Raw genomic sequence first — 16,940 nt, forward strand, 5'->3', positions numbered from 1 at the left:
AGCTCCGCCCCAGCCAAGCTGAGCAGAAGCTTTTTCCTGCTGAGTGCCTCAGGTAGTGGCTGACCCACACTGCATTGGAGACCCAGAAACGAGGGCATCTAGTGGTTGGTGGGAGATGACACCAGATTTCAATCACTTGCATAAGGGAGGCATTCTAGAGGCAGACTCAGTGAGCGCCAAGGCATTGCTGCATCAAGACCCGGCCCACAAACATGTCTCCTGCACAGCAACTCTTCCTATATGGACAAAGAGGGTCCTCACGGCCAATTGGCCTGGAGGACAATTCCTCCCAGTGACACCAACAACATTCAAGACTTAACTGTACAAAGGAGGACCAAGATGGAGACATAGGGCGGCAGCCTGATCGTTGCCTACCACAACAATATTGAGACTACGACGGGAGAGCAGAGCAGACACCAGCCAGAAAGACCGGGGGGCTGGCAGAGCAGATGCTCTACAACTAGAATAAAAGAGAGGGGTACGCAGGATGATGCTGATGCCGGTGACCCAAAGTCCACACTTTAAGAACTATGGCTCAGGCGACACAATGGTGGCCAGGAACGTGCTCGGCGCAGTTCCCCCGGCGGTCTCCGGCTGAGGGGACGGCTCCACTCGCTGCCGAGCACGGACAGACGAGCCCCTGGGAGACATGGGGTGGGAGACTCCGTGCTTGCTGACCTCCAAGTCCTTCAAGAATCTCAATGCCCCGAAGTGGCCAGGTGCGCACGCTCAGCGACTGGCCACCGTTGCAGACCCAAGGGCCGACGCAGCGACACCGGACCAGCCCACCGCCGGGCACCGGGCACACCGGAGCCTTGCCGAGCCCGCCGCCCAACGAGTTCTGCGGCAGCCGCCCTGGAGCTCTGAGAAAATGACCGAAGGAATTGCTGAGAGGGAATTGACCAACAAGAATTGGGATCAAGAAGACGAAACCCCGCTGAGACCCGAGTCCAGGCGAGCCTGCGAGCCTCTGGGCTCAGATGTGGTCACACGCCTCTGGGTCTAGGTGAGGCCTCACGCCCCTGGGTTTGGGTGAGGCCACGCGCCCCTGGGTCCAGGTGAAGCTGGATTCCGGGTTCGGGTGAGGCCATGTGCCCCTGGGTCCGGGCGAATCTGAACCCTGGGTCCGGGTGGGGCCGTGGGCCCCTGGATCCGGGTAAGTCTGGGTCCCGAGTACGGGTGAGGCCGTGAGCCCCTGGATCCGGGTGAGACCACGCGACCAGGGGTCTGAGAGAGGTAACGTGCCCCTGGGTCCGGGTGGCTTCGTGCACCTAGGTCCAGGTGAGGCCACGTGCCCCTGGGTCTGAGAGAGGCCACGCACCCCTAGGTCCGGGCGAGACCATGTGTCCCTGGATCTGGGTGGGGCCTCGTGCACCTAGGCCCGGGTGGGGCCGCGTGCCCCTGGGTCTGGGGGAGGCCAGGCGTCCCTGGGTCCGGGTGAGACCGTGTGTCCCTGGATCCGGGTGAGGCCTCGTGCGCCTAGGCCCGGGTGAGGCCACGTGCCCCTGGGTCTGGGGGAGGCCAGGCGTCCCTGGGTCCGGGTGAGACCGTGTGTCCCTGGATCCGGGTGAGGCCTCGTGCGCCTAGGCCCGGGTGAGGCCACGTGCCCCTGGGTCTGGGGGAGGCCAGGCGTCCCTGGGTCCGGGTGAGACCGTGTGTCCCTGGATCCGGGTGAGACCTCGTGCACCTAGGCATGGGTGAGGTCACGTGCCCCGGGGTCTGAGAGGCCAAGCGTCCCTGGGTCCGGGTGAGACCATGTGTCCCTGGATCCGGGTGAGGCCGCGTGCACCTAGGCCCGGGTGAGCCCAAGTGGCCCTGGGTCTGGGAGAGGCCAAGCGTCCCTGGGTCCGGGTGCGACCATGTGTCCCTGGAGCCGGATGAGGCCTCGTGCACCTAGGCCCGGGTGAGGCCACGTGCCCCTGGGTCTGGGAGAGGCCAAGCGTCCCTGGGTCCGGGTGAGACCATGTGTCCCTGGATCCGGGTGAGGCCTCGTGCACCTAGGCCCGGGTGAGCCCAAGTGGCCCTGGGTCTGGAAGAGGCCAAGCGTCCCTGGGTCTGGGTGAGACCATGTGTCCCTGGATCCGGGTGAGGCCTCGTGCACCTAGGCCCGGGTGAGGCCACGTGCCCCTGGGTCTGGGAGAGGCCAAGCGTCCCTGGGTCCGGGTGAGACCATGTGTCCCTGGATCCGGGTGAGGCCTCGTGCACCTAGGCCCGGGTGAGCCCAAGTGGCCCTGGGTCTGGGAGAGGCCAAGCGTCCCTGGGTCCGGGTGAGACCATGTGTCCCAGGATCCGGGTGAGGCCTCGTGCACCTAGGCCCGGGTGAGCCCAAGTGGCCCTGGGTCTGGGAGAGGCCAAGCGTCCCTCGGTCCGGGTGAGACCATGTGTCCCTGGATCCGGGTGAGGCCTCGTGCACCTAGGCCCGGGTGAGCCCAAGTGGCCCTGGGTCTGGGAGAGGCCAAGCATCCCTGGGTCCGGGTGAGATCATGTGTCCCTGGATCCGGGTGAGGCCGCGTGCACCTAGGCCCGGGTGAGCCCAAGTGGCCCTGGGTCTGGGAGAGGCCAAGCGTCCCTGGGTCCGGGTGCGACCATGTGTCCCTGGATCCGGATGAGGCCTCGTGCACCTAGGCCCGGGTGAGCCCAAGTGGCCCTGGGTCTGGGAGAGGCCAAGCGTCCCTGGGTCCGGGTGCGACCATGTGTCCCTGGATCCGGGTGAGGCCTCGTGCACCTAGGCCCGGGTGAGCCCAAGTGGCCCTGGGTCTGGGAGAGACCAAGCATCCCTGGGTCTGGGTGAGACCATGTGTCCCTGGATCCGGGTGAGGCCGCGTGCACCTAGGCCCGGGTGAGCCCAAGTGGCCCTGGGTCTGGGAGAGGCCAAGCGTCCCTGGGTCCGGGTGCGACCATGTGTCCCTGGATCCGGAAGAGGCCTCGTGCACCTAGGCCCGGGTGAGCCCAAGTGGCCCTGGGTCTGGGAGAGGCCAAGCTTCCCTCGGTCCGGGTGAGACCATGTGTCCCTGGATCCGGTTGAGGCCTCGTGCACCTAGGCCCGGGTGAGCCCAAGTGGCCCTGGGTCTGGGAGAGGCCAAGCATCCCTGGGTCCGGGTGCGACCATGTGTCCCTGGATCCGGATGAGGCCTCGTACACCTAGGCCCGGGTGAGCCCAAGTGGCCCTGGGTCAGGGAGAGGCCAAGCGTCCCTGGGTCTGGGTGAGACCATGTGTCCCTGGATCCGGATGAGGCCTCGTACACCTAGGCCCGGGTGAGCCCAAGTGCCCCTGGGTCTGGGAGAGGCCAAGCGTCCCTGGGTACGGGTGAAGCCAGATCCTGGGTCCGGGTGAGGCCGTGCGCCCCTGGATCCATCCGGGTGAGGCTGGGTCCCAGGCCCGGGTGAGACCACGCGCCCCTTGGGTAGGGGTGAGGCCACGTGCCCCTTAGTCTGGGTGACGCCGTGCCCCTGGGTTCGGCCGAGACCAAACCAGAGGGAGTCGGACCTCCATTACCACCATTTGTCCACCATCCATAGCTGAGGGGTCAGTGCTGACATGTACACATAAGGAACTGGTGGACATTGAAATTGGGTCTCAAAAGAAATGTTGGTCCAGGGGGAAGCTCGCTACAGATTGATTCATTTGCCTGTCAGCATAACTATTATTGCTCGTCTCACATTCAGTTCTTATTAGTATATATCTAGTGACATATGATCTCGCTCATCTAGGGGAAATGATGAACAACATAGACAGAGGAACAAGAACAGAACCAGAAGCAAGGAGGCATCGATCGGACTATCGGGCCTCAGAGGGAGGATAGGGGAGGGTAGGGGAAGGGTGGGGGGAGGGGGAGAGTTCAACCAAAGGACCTGTATGCATGCATATAAGCCTATCCAACGGTTAAGTTCAACAGGGGATTGGGGCAGGTGTGGGGAGAGGGGTGGGATGGGAATGGGGGGATGAGGACAAATATGTGACACCTTAATCAATAAAGAAATTTAAAAAAAAAAAAAATAAAATAAAAAATAAAAAATAAAAAATAAAAAAAATAAAAGTGATGGTAATTACAAAAAAAAAAAAAAAAAGGAAAGGCAGAGTTGGCTGAAGGCAGCCATCGCCGTTTGCCACACCCTAGCCTAGTGACGCCCTGAGACCCCGCCCCGCCCTGAGACCCCACCCCACACATTCTACAAACCCGCCCAGGCTCCACACAGTGGCTTTTGCATAAAAATGGCCTGTTCTGTGGAAGCTTAACCAAATAAACTGCAACTCCAGTCAGGCTGCTCCAAAACCACCAAAGCCCACGCAAACAGGAGAAAACTGCAGTTCTTGCTGTAGCTCCTGCTGGGTGGCCTCAGACAGTAGCTGACCTGCACCCCATTGGAGATCCAGAAATTAGTGTACCTAGTGATCGGTGTGAAACAACACCAGATTTCAACCACTCTCATAAGGGACACATTCAAGAGGCAGACTCAGTGAACATCAAAGCCCTACTGGAAAAAGTCCTGCCCCCTAAACGTGTCTCCAACACAGCAATTCTTCTGTTATAAACACAGCGGGTCCTCACAGCCAATTGGCCTGGAGCTCAATTCCTCCCAGTGACACCAACAACAATCAAGATTTAACTACAACAAGGCTGTACACAGAGTCCACAAAGGGGTGCACCAAGAGTGTCCACCTCAGGTAACTGAGTGGCTGACCCATTGAACCAATAGGACACCTAGTACACAAAGCTACCCTACCAACTCAGGGAAGCAGCGAAAATGAGGAGGCAAGGAAACAGATCACAAACGAAAGAAATGGAGGAGAACAAACGAATGGATATAGAGTTCAAAACCACGGTTATAAGGTTTTTCAAGAATTTCATGGAAAAGGCCGATAAATTTAATGAGACCCTCGAGGATGTGAAAAAGTATCAACTAGAAATTAAGCATACACTGACTGAAATAAGAAATATAATACAGAGACCCAACAGCAGACTAGAGGAACGCAAGAATCAAGTCAAAGATTTGGAATACAAAGAGCCAAAGGACACTCCTCCAGAGAAGAGAATTCAGAAAGTTGAAGTTAGTGTAAGAAGCCTCTGGGACAACTTCAAGTGTACCAACATCAGAATTATGGGGTGCCAGAAGAAGAGAGAGAGCAAGACGCTGAAAACCTATTTGAAGAAATAATGACCGAAAACTTCCCCCATCTGATGAAAGAAATAGACTTACAAGTCCAGGAAGCACACAGAACCCCAAACAAAAGGAATCCAAAGAGGACCACACCAAGACACATCATAATTAAAATGCCAAGGGCAAAAGACAAAGAGAGAATCTTACAAGCAGCAAGAGAAAAACAGTTACCTACCAGGGAGCACCCATGCAATTGTCAGCTGATTTCTCAACAGAAACTATGCAGGCCAGATGGGAGTGGCAAGAAATATTCAAAGTGATGAATAGCAAGAACCTACAACCAAGACTACTCTACCCAGCAAAGCTATCATTCAGAATTGAAGGTCAGATAAAGAGCTTCACAGATAAGAAAATGCTAAAGGAGTTCATCACCACCAAACCAGTATTATATGAAATGCTGAAAGGTATTCTTTAAAAAGAGGAAAAAGAAGAAAAAAGTAAAGATAAAAATTATGAACAACAAATACATATCTATCAACAAGTGAATCTAAAAGTCAAGTGAATTAAAAATCTGAGGAACAGAATAAACTGGTGAACATAATAGAATCAGAGGCATAGAATGGGAGTGGATTGATAATTCTCAGGGGGAAAGGCGTGTCTGTGTGGGGGGTACAGGAAGAGACTGGACAAAAATCATACACCTATGGATAAGGACAACGGGGGGGAGGGGGGGGGTGTGCCGGGGGGAGGTAAAGGCATAGTGGAGGGTGGGATCCAGGTGGTGGGGAGATATGGGGGGAAAAAGAAGAAACAATTGTAATAATCTGAGCAATAAAGATTTATTAAATTAAAATAAATAAATAAATAAAATTTAGCTCCAAACCACAAAAATTTTTCTTTGTTCTAAATTCTAAATGCTGGGAACTGTCCTCAGGGGGGTTCCCAGCCACATCCTGCTGCACACTGGAATGTGGCCCTATCTTGCGAAAGCAGGTTTTTACAGCAGCAGAACCAAGCAGAGTCAGTAATCTCTAAAGGTTATCTACAGTTTCTACTCCTGGAGCTACTGAGTCCGTGGGAATCAATCTCCTGTAGTCCTGGTCCACAGGCACAGGAAAATTACATTTGTGAGTCTCCAGGTCTCAGTCTGGAAGCTGAGGTAACTACCCTATTGTTTAAGCAAGTAAGTGCATGCAGAAGCCAGAATAGCAGGGTTAAAATTCAAACAGCACTTTTTACCTTCACACAGCTCTCATATCCTCTCCCCACCTCCCCTCCCACATCCTGTTTGCTCTGGCCACATGCTGTTTCTTTTCTATGAAGGTGTACCATAGAGCCATGTCTCCTACAATGGGAAGCCCCACCCAACTGGGGAGCCTGGAGTGTTAACGAAAAAAACCATTGAAACCTGTAAAGAATTTTAGTGAGTTTATTTGAGCCAAAATGTCGACATATGCCGGGAAGCAGAACCTCAATGAATTGAGATAATGCTCCGAAGAAATGGTGGGTTACATCTGTATTTATACATTGCAATCAAATGAGGGACATAGGTCGGCTACATGAAATTCATTGGTGACGGATTAAGGAGGTGGGATAAAGTCAACCGGTGGGAAACCCCTGGGATTGGATAAAAAGTAAAATGATGGACACATACTTAGGTGGGTACAGGAACAATTAACATGATAATGAAGGAATTTGAAGTATCTGTCCTGGCGCCCACCACATTTGGTTGTGCCCCAGGGGCTCCAGCAAAAGAAGGAAGTTACAAGTTACCCAGACATCTCACAGATATGTTATCTTAGAGGCAAAAAGGCAAATGGGCTCAGTAAAGAAGATCTAAGTTGATCTTTGTCAGGGAAGATATCGGACTAGGACATGACTGACCACTATAACCTGTTTGTAGTTAAATATTTAATTTTCAGACCATCTTTTGTGGTTACTTTAGGTCTCTGAGTTTTCAAGACTGCTGTACAGGCCTCCCCTGAGCTTGTCAGGTTAGCAGGTGGCTTCTTTCGTTCACACTATCACACACACACAAACACACACACACACACACACACACACACACGCCATTACAGTGCTCTTCAAATGACTCAGAATTATGAATCTTTGACCTCACTTCCTACCACACCCTGGCCCCAAACTTACAGCTATTTCTGAGTCTGGATCCGCTAGAGCAGGAGGAGAGCGGTTGGTCTCTTTCTGAAGGTAAGAGCAGGTGACGGGCAGGGGGACCAGGGTAGGACAGCTGCCTCACCAAGATGTGGGAGTCCAACAGGGGGTTCGTTATCCGGAACAGGGCGGCAGGCTTAGCCTCAGGGAATGGGGTCCTCAGCCAGGGAGGCCTAGATACAGCAGGGAAGTGATTTGCATGCAGGACTCAGATCTTCCTTCTAGAAGGGGCGACTGAGGACAAAGGGTGAGAGTCTGGCCTTGGAATGTGTGCCTTCGGATGTGTGTGTGGGGAGTTGGGCAGGGAGTGTCAGTGGGTCAAGGACCCCAGCTGTCCCTTTCTCTGTACCCACTCACCCCACTATCACCTGTCAGATGACCATCCCCCTCAGGTCCTCCCCAGGTTTGTCCCATGGCAGGTTCTTAGGACCCATGGGTCCTGCTGGGAGCGGTGAGGTGGGGGAGGAGGGGTGTCAGGAATTCTGAGCAGCCAAATGAAATACCTGGTGGACAGGGAAGGGGGGACGGGGCTGCTGGTGAGTATCCCCATGTGACCCAGGGAGCAGAGGAGAGGGGCCCAGGGACCCAGGAGCCAAGCCTGGGTTTACAAGGTGTGGGGGGTACAGCCGGAGGGTGCTGAAGAGGATGGGCAGGAGGTGGGCAGAGCCTGGGCTGGTGGTCACAGGAGCTCCCTCAAAAAGCAGTTTCCCAAGGTGGGTAAGGAGACAGTGTGAGAAAGGCTCACCTGTCTGAATTCAAATAACGGACTCAGAGACAGAAGTCTGGCGAAAACGAGACTTTAAAACTTTGTCAAGAGCGGGTGTCTGTTGGTGCAGGCACACCTGAATTAGCTGGCACAGGCAATGTTTATCCTCTTGTGTGAAAGTCCCTCCAGGTCTTTGGCTGAGTATATGGAATTTATGTACTATCCCATACGTCCCACAGCCCATATCTCCTATTGGGTTTGTTTTTTTGTTTGTTTTGTTTTTAAATTGGCTGAGGCCTTTTCTAGTTTTCTCCACCTCCCTTTGTCTAGGGCAGCGGTTCTCAACCTCTGGGTGAGAACCACTGGTCTAGGAAATCTTCCTGGAAAATGTGCTACTAGCCAGGGGCCCAGCCTCATAATCTCTCCCCACCTCCCCTCCCACATCCTGTTTGCTCTGGCCACATGCTGTTTCTTTTCTATGAAGATGTATCATAGAGCCAGGTCTCCTACAATGGGAAGCCCCACCCAAGCTGGGGAGCCTAGAGGAAATGGGGGGAGGGTAGGTGAGCTCTTGACCCAGGCCTGCAGAGGAGACTCCTGAGCCCAAGGCAAAGCCTGGCCCTGGGACTCCACAGACAACCCCCACCCCCAGAATATGGGCCTGGTCCAGGGCAATTAACCCTCAGGTCTCTTGTTGGCCAGGTGGTCCCCTCTAGGCAGGATCCCTGTGAGGTTGGGACCTGGCTTCCGCCTTGGAGGAGCAGATCCCAGAGGCCCTAGGGGAATTGAAGTGTATGGGAAGGTGACTTGGGGTGTTCTCCCCACAGGTGTGAGCTCTGATTCCTTGAGAAGATGGCGGCAGTAGCAAGTCCCACACTCATGCTCAATTTGGTGAGGTTCAGCCAGGCCTGGCCATGCCCAGCCACCAGTTACTGGGACAAACACAGGACTCTGGTCATTTCCCCCACTGACAGGGTGCACCCAGGGCAACTAAGGGCCTATAAGGGGGTCCACTGCTTCCTCCTGGGCTAAGGCCCCAGGACACATGGGGTGGGGCATCTCAAGCCACAGGCCAGGAATTTTCAGAGGACCCAGGTGATAGGGGCAAAAATAGAATATTGGGGGGTTGAAAGATTCTAAGTTGGGGTGGGGTTGCACAGACCAGACTCAAGGCTCAGTGTAGTCAAAATTATATTTATTCAAGGCCTCTGGGTACAGAGAGGCTGAGTTTGAGAAAGAAGTCAGCAGCGAATGGGGGAGGGAGTAGGCTTTTTATGTGCTCAGGGAGAGCTGCAGGTGGCTTCGGGTGACACTAGCATCTGGGCTGGGCTGCAGGCAGCTTCTGTTGACCCATGTATCAGGGCTGTGCAAGAGTTGTGGTCTCAGAAGTTCCTGTAAGATATTCTCAAGGGGAATATGTTTTTGCAAAGCTTAGGCTTGCAGAATGAACTTAGTTTCTGCTAAGTTAGAGCCCTATTTCTTTTCTTTTTTAAATATATTTTTATTTATTTCCGAGAGAAAGGGAGAGGGAGGAAGAGATGGAAACATCAATGATGAGAGAGATGCCAAAACCGGTTTGGCTCAGTGGATAGAGCGTCGGCCTGCAGACTCAAGGGTCCCAGGTTCGATTCCGGTCAAGGGCATGTACCTTGGTTGCGGGCACATACCCAGTAGGGGGTGTGCAAGAGGCAGCTGATCGATGTTTCTCTCTCATCATCGATGTTTCTAACTCTCTATCCCTCTCTCTTCCTCTCTGTAAAAAATCAATAAAATATATATTTTTTAAAAATGATGAGAGAGAATCATTGATCGGCTGCCTCCTGCATGCCCCACAGCACGGATCGATCCCGCAACAAAGGCATGTGCCCTTGACCAGAATTGAACCTGGGACTCTTTAGTCTGCAGGCCAACACTCTATTCACTGAGCCAAACTGGCTAGGCCCTATTTCTTGATTAACCCTTTCAGGGACCAACCATAATTGTAAGAAATACATATATTTTAAAATATATTTTTATTGACTTCAGAGAGGAAGGGAGAGAGAGATAGAAACATCAATGAGAGAGAATCATTGATCAGCTGGGCTGTAAGAAATATTAATCATGCTCTGTTAACTGTGATTGTTTTGTTCTGATTAAAGAAGGCACCTTCTAGCCTGGCTGGGAGTTCACCTGGAAATGCAGCCCATCCTCCCCATGACCTATGAGGTGGCAGGACCCAGAGGGCCAAGGGCCACCCTGAGGCCACCAGTTGCTCACTACAGGGAGCTGCCTATTATCAATCTAGTTGCAGAAACCAGAGCCTCCAGCCCTTTGCATATCACAGCCCTTTGACGACCCCCAGCCTTTGCATACCCACAGGCCTTTGCAAATCTCCAGCCTGTATTACCTGTAAACTGCCCATTTGGCATACCCTTGCCTACTTCCCCATGTAATCTTTGTTCTTCTACCCAACAATAGTACTGGTTTATGGTGGGGCGCAGAGCAGATTTCTGTGGATGAACTGCTTCTGTCTTCCTCCATATAGGGAAAAGGTGGTGTGGCATTATTGGCAACAGGGCACTGTGCAATTATACTAGCCATAAGCCTATCAATAGGAATTGGCACCTATTTCTTCATTAAGGTAAGAGCAAGCTTGGGATTAACATCTGGGGAGGTCTGTGGCTGGCTGGGGGTGGGAATGGGGGCTGCACATGAGTAAGAGGGAGGGTTGGGGATGGTTTGAAGGAGGCACAGTTCAGATCCCAGAAGGTAGTGGGGCCCTCCATTGGCCTGGAGGTCTGGCAGCCCCTCCAAACTGGCTGCCCATACCCTCCTCCCATTGTCAGCTCTGGGCCCTGACACGCCCACCTCCTTCTTTTTCAGGCCAGCAAAAACAAGACCCAGAAAATGTGTTGACAGGAATCCTTTCCAATCCCCTGGCCCGAAGGAGAAGGCTCCACCTTCCTGGGGAATGTGTGAAGCAACATGCTATACACAGTTTCTATTTTGAGTCTCAACAAAGTCAACTTTTGAGCAAAATAAAAATGAATTAAATACACATTTATTGAGTGTGTACTGTGCGCCTGACTCTTCCAGAACCAGACTCTTTATCCCAGGATTCTGGGTCCTTTGAGACCCAGCGCCACTACCTCCAGCCCTGGTGTTAGCGGGGAAGGGCATGTAATAAGAATAGAGCCACAGTTGTCTGAGGAATGATAGATGAGAAGTTTTCTTACAGACCCTGGAAACTGGAGGATGATACAGGCCTGTAAAAGACCAGACACCTCAGAGCCTAGATGGGCCCATTACTCAAAGAAAAATATTTTGAGAACAGACTCATGACACGTTTTGATTTGTTTGCTGCCCCTGATTTTATTATATTCACCAGTTTATTCTGTTCATCAGATTTTTTATTCACTTCATTTTTATTTATTTATTTATTTATTTTAATATATTTTATTGATCCTTCACAGAGAGGAAGAGAGAGGGATAGAGAGCTAGAAACGTCAATCAGCTGCCTCCTGCACACCCCCCACTGGGGATGTGCCTGCAACCAAGGTACATGCCCTTGACCGGAATCGAACCTGGGACCTTTCAGTCCGCAGGCTGACGCTCTATCCACTGAGCCAAACCGGTTTTGGCATATTCACTTCATTTTTAGATTCACTTGTTGATAGACATGTATTTGTTGTTCATAATTTTTATCTTTACCTTTTTCTTCTTCTTCTTCTTCTTAAATAATACCTTTCAGCATTTCATATAATACTGGTTTGGCGGTGATGCACTCCTTTAGCTTTTTCTTATCTGTGAAGCTCTTTATCTGACCTTCAATTCTGAATGATAGCTTTGCTGGGTAGAGTAATCTTGGTTGTAGGTTCTTGCTATTCATCACTTTGAATATTTCTTGCCACTCCCTTCTGGCCTGCATAGTTTCTGTTGAGAAATCAGCTGATAACCATATGGGTGCTCCCTTGTAGGTAACTAACTGTTTTTCTCTTGTTGTTTTTAATATTCTCTCTTTGTCTTTTGCTCTTGGCATTTTAATTATGATGTGTCTTGGTGTGGTCCTCTTTGGATTCCTTTTGTTTGGGGTTCTGTGCACTTCCTGGACTTGTAAGTCTATTTCTTTCACCAGGTGGGGCAAGTTTTCAGTCATTATTTCTTCAAATAGGTTTTCAATATCTTGCTCTCTCTCTTCTTCTGGCACCCCCATAATTCGGATGTTGGTACGCTTGAGGTTGTCCCAGAGGCTCTTTACATTATCTTCATATTTTTGGATTCTTTTTTCTTTTCCGGTTGAGTGTTTTTTGCTTCTTTGTATTTCAAATCTTTGACTTGATTCTTGTAGTCCTCTAGTCTGCTGTTAGGTCTCTGTATAATATTTTTTATTTCAGTCAGTGTATGCTTAATTTCTAGTTGGTCCTTTTTCATATCTTCGAGGGTGTTGCTAAATTTATCAGCCTTTTCTAGGAAATTCTTGAAAAACCTTATAACCGTGGTTTTGAACTCTATATCCAGTCATTTGTTTTCCTCCATTTCTTTCATTTGTGATCTGTTTCTTTGTCTCGGCATTTTCGCTGCTTCCCTGAGTTGGTAGGGTAGATTTTTGTAGTAGGTGTACTCTAGGGCACAGTGGCTCAGCCTCCCCAGTTACCTGAGGTGGACACTCTTGGTGCACCCCTTTATGGGCTGTGTACACAGTCTTGTAGTTAAGCCTAGATTGTTGTTGGTATCACTGGGAGGAGTTGACCTCCAGGCCAATTGGCTGTGAGGATCAGCTGTGTCTATGCTGGGAGAGCTTCTGTGCTCAGCTTGGATGAGGCGGAGTCTCAAGGTGGAGCAGACAGCCTTGGTTTCCCATCAGCCCCGCCCTAAGAGGCCCCTGGGTCTCAGTGTCCCATGGCAATGGCTGCACTCACCTCTGAGAGAAAGCTGCCTTCGAATTTTGCCTGCTGCCAGACAGTCCAGTTTCTCCCCGAATGAGTCTGAATACCCAAAGTCTCACCAGGAACTGGAGTACAGTGCAGTCGGGAGGTTTTGTTTCCCTCCTGAACGAGAAAGCCAGCCACGCGCTCAGCTGCCCGCCCTCTCCGTGAGCGCACGCGCCTCCGCAGCTCCCCTGAGTCTCAGTGTGCTTCCTCCTGACAGTCCAGTTTCACCCCGTATGAGTCTGGGTTCCCCGAGTCTCACCTGGAACTGGAGTTCAGTGCAGTGGGGAGCCTTTGTCTCCTTCCCCATTCGAAAAAGCCAGCCGTGTATTCAGCCGCCTGCCCTTTCTGCACACACGTGCATCTCCGCGTCTCCGCACCTCTGACCTCCACAGCTCCTCTGAGTCTCAGTGTCCTTTTCTCTTTCCTTCTAGTTGTAGAATTTCCACTCAGCCAGCTTTCCGGTGGTTCTGGATGATGTCCGTTTTTCTTGTAGTTGTAGTTTTGAAATTGTTGTGCGAGGTGTTTACCTATGCCGCCATCTTGGTTCCTCTCCTCCCAAGGTCATGACTTTTAAACACTTATACCCTCTGAAAAACAGCCACACCATGAACCTGGTGGCCTCTGCATCCAGTCGTTAACAATGTCAGGGGTTCTTGGGCATACCAGAGAAGGAAATCAAGAGAGTTCACCACTCACACACATAAAATATTGCCCTAGTTCAGTGGTCAGTGTCAGCCCGAGGACCGAAGGGTCGATGGTTCTATTCCAGTCAAGGACACATACCTCAGTTGTAGGCTCTATCTCCAACCAATCAATATGTGTCTCTCACATCAATGTTTTTCTCTCTGTGTCTCTCCCCCTCCCTTCCACTCTCTCTAAAAATCAGTGGGAGTGAGGATTAACAACAACAAAAAGTAGTTCTCAGGGAGAGGTTTACTATAGCTGGTGTGCAGGAGGGAGTTAGTCCCGAGGGAAAGGAAGGATCAGCTGCTCTCAAACAAAGGCTGGGAAACAGTTTAAAAGAAGTTGAGGTGGGCCTGGCTGGCTTGGCTCAGTGTATAGAGCATCAGCCTGTGGACTGAAGGGTCCCAGGTTCGATTCCGGTCAAGGGCACATGCCTGGGTTGCGGGCTTGATCCCCAGTGTGTGGGGTGTAGGAGGCAGCCAATCAATGATTCTCTCTCATCATTGATGTTTCTATCTCTCTCTCCTTCTCCCTTTCTCTCTGAAATCAATAAAGAAATATATTTAAAAATAAATAAAAGAAGTTGAGTTGTAAAAGATGAGGTCTAAGTATGTAGAGGGGAGGACTCTGACACTTGTGCAGTGGAACTACATGCTTCTTCTTGCATGGCATGTCTCATTAGCATGTTAGATCTCCACCCAGGGGTGTGTGTTTTAGCATTTAAATGAGGGAAGGTCAGCGAAAGGACAATGTTTCTCAAAAGTGTGCATGTGTGAGCAAAGGGAACAACATTTAAGCTCAGGAAGTAAATCTTGCGGACAGCAGTGTTCTTCAGTCTAACTGCTAATTGCCTGTAAGAAGAAGGGAAATCACTGGGGCAAGTATGGGTTCCTGGCTTTGTGCCAGCTGGGGCCCAGACCGTGACCTGACTATCTCACAATGAGGTCAGGGTCAACATTAAATATAGCTCAGTGATCTCTACAAGTATTGTTTAAACAATTAGTGATTTTAGTGTGAAAGTAGTTATGCGAATATGCAGAAAATGCATGTCAGGGAGAATCAGGGAGCAAAAGATATTTTAGTTTCACTTTTGGTATTTAAAGTGAAATTTTGTAAAATAAATGAAATTATGGATATACAAACAATTTGTGAGGGGGCAACTGTAATATATCTGTCACTTTCTTGATCCTCCATAAAATTTACCATCTAAGAGTGTATACTTCTGTGTTTCTTAGTATATTTACAAGGTTGTACAACCATCATCATTATCTAATTCCAGAACATTTTCATCACCCCAAACAGAAACACTGCACCTATTAACAGTCACTCCCCGTTCCCCCCCAGACTTCCTGGGCCCTGGCAACCACTAATCTACTTTCTGTCTCTATGGATTTGACTAATCTGAACATGTCAAATAAATTGACTCATTAAATGTGGCCTTTTTTGTGTGTGTGTTACTGGCTTTTTTTAATTCCACATGTTTTCTGAACTCAGTACAGTTTTCTGAATGAAGTACAGATACCAGGGTGTATCTGTACTTCATTCCTTATTATGACTGAACTAGAGGCTTGGTATACAACATTCCTGCACTGGTGGGGCTGGGGGTGAGGGGATGGGGTGGGTTCCTCAGCCTGGCCTGCACCCTCTCACAGTCTGGGACTTAGCGCTGCCACGGGGGCAGGAGAGGCTCCCACCACTGATGCTGCGCTCACCAGCCAGAAGCCAGGCTCGCTGCTCCTTAGAGCTGCCTCAGAGGTGGGAGAGGCTCCTGCCACCACTGCTGGGCTTGCCAGCTGTGAGCCTGGCTTCTGGCTGAGCAGCACACCCCCTGTGGAAGCACACTGATCACCAGGGGGCAGCTGCTGTGTTGAGCGTCTGCTCCCTGGTGGTCAGTGCCCGTCATAGCGACCAGTCATTCCACTGTTCCACTGTTTGGTCGATTTGCCTGTTAGGGTTTTATTACATAGGATAATATTGTATTGTAAGGACAGACCACATTTGTTTATCATTTGATGGGCATTTGAGTTACTTTATATTTGTTTCACTTATAAATTATTATTTTTACAAAAATGTTTTTATTGATTTTTTTAGAGAGAGGAAGGGAGAGATAGAAACATTGATGATAGAGAAACATCACTGATCAGTGCCGGGGTTCTTGTTCCGGCATTAAGAAGGGTTCAGCAATCTGGAGAAAGGCTGTGTGTAACTTAAGAGTCCAGAGACGAAAGATAATTTTGAAAGGCATTGGGGATCAGAGGAGTCTAGCTAAAGAAACTAAGTTCTCCTTGTCTCAGGACCCCTTGCTTTTTATTAACACAAACTAGAGGCCCGGTGCACGAAATTCGTGCACGGAGGGGGGTTGTCCCTCAGCCCAGCCTGTACCCTCGCCAATATGGGACCCCTCAAGGGATGTCCGACTGCCCGTTTAGGCCCGATCCTGGAGGGATCGGGCCTAAACGGGCAGTTGGACATCCCTCTCACAATCCAGGACTGCTGGCTCCCAACTGCTTGCCTGCCTGCCTTCCTGATTGCCCCTAACCACTTCTGCCTGCCAGCCTGATCACCCCCTAACCACTCTGCTGCCAGCCTGTTTGCCCCCAACTTCCCTCCTCTGCCAGCCTGGTCACCCCTAACTGCCCTCTCCTGCAGGGTTGATCACCTCCAACTGCCCTCCCTTGCAGGCTTGGTTCCTCTCAACTGCCCTCCCTTGCAGGCCGGGTGCCTCCCAACTGTCCTCTCCTGCTGGCCATCTTGTGGTGGCCATCTTGTGTCCACATGGGGGCAGGATCTTTGACCACATGGGGGGCAGCGATATTGTGTGTTGCAGTGATGATCAATCTGCAGATTACTCTTTTATTAGATAGGATAGAGGCCTGGTGCAGGGGTGGGGGCCAGTTGATTTGCCCTGAAGGGCGTCCCGGATCAGGTGGGGGTTCCCTTGGGGTGTGGGGTGGCCTGAGCGAGGGGTCTGTGGTGGTTTGCAGGCCAGCCACGCCCCCCGGCAACCCAAGCGGAGGCCCTGGTATCTGGAATTTATTTTCCTTCTACAATTGAAACTCTGTAGCCTGGAGCGGAGCCAAGCCTGGGGCTCCCTCCGAGGCCGGAAGCCATTTGTGTTGGGGTTATAATTGAAACTTTGTTGCCTTCAGCGGGTGGGCCCGGCCAGGGTGTGCAGAAAGCTTTGCTTCCCCTGTTGCCGGCGGCAACCCTGGCCTGCTCTCTCAAGCTCCATTCTGCTGCCATTTGTTTGAATTTGTTTACCTTCTATAATTGAAACTTTGTAGCTTGAGTGGAGGCTTAGGCCTGGCAAGGGAAGGTGGAAAGCTTGGCTTCCTCTGTTACCTAGGAAACCTTGCTCTCTGTGGCTG

The 16,940-nt window shown here is 51.1% G+C and overlaps 1 long non-coding RNA gene across 1 annotated transcript; it reads left to right on the forward strand.

Moving 5' to 3' along the window:
• The first annotated feature begins 7,232 nt into the window (after positions 1-7,232).
• LOC129148692 (uncharacterized) lies at positions 7,233-11,017 on the forward strand. The gene is made up of 4 exons (XR_008555656.1): positions 7,233-7,308; positions 8,806-8,869; positions 10,503-10,598; positions 10,841-11,017. It is a non-coding gene; the product is annotated as an uncharacterized LOC129148692 (long non-coding RNA).
• Positions 11,018-16,940: the final 5,923 nt, after the last annotated feature.

This window comes from Eptesicus fuscus, chromosome 4, assembly GCF_027574615.1.
Source record: "Eptesicus fuscus isolate TK198812 chromosome 4, DD_ASM_mEF_20220401, whole genome shotgun sequence".
Lineage (NCBI taxonomy): Eukaryota > Metazoa > Chordata > Mammalia > Chiroptera > Vespertilionidae > Eptesicus > Eptesicus fuscus.